Below are 235 nucleotides of genomic sequence, written 5' to 3' on the forward strand. Positions count from 1 at the left end.
TGAAGGGATTGAGAGCAGCCCTGCCGAGAAGGACTTGGGGGTACTGGTGGATGAAAAGCTGGACAGGAGCCAGCAATGTGCGCTCACAGCCCAGAAGGCCAATCGTATCCTGGGCTGCATCAAAAGAAGCGTGGCCAGCAGGTCGAGGGAGGGGATTCTGCCCCTCTACTCCGCTCTGGTGAGACCCCACCCGGAGTACTGCGTCCAGCTCTGGAGCCCTCAGCATAAGAAAGAC

Source organism: Aptenodytes forsteri, unplaced genomic scaffold (genome assembly GCF_000699145.1).
Source record: "Aptenodytes forsteri isolate BGI_AS27 unplaced genomic scaffold, ASM69914v1 Scaffold349, whole genome shotgun sequence".
NCBI classification, from domain to species: domain Eukaryota; kingdom Metazoa; phylum Chordata; class Aves; order Sphenisciformes; family Spheniscidae; genus Aptenodytes; species Aptenodytes forsteri.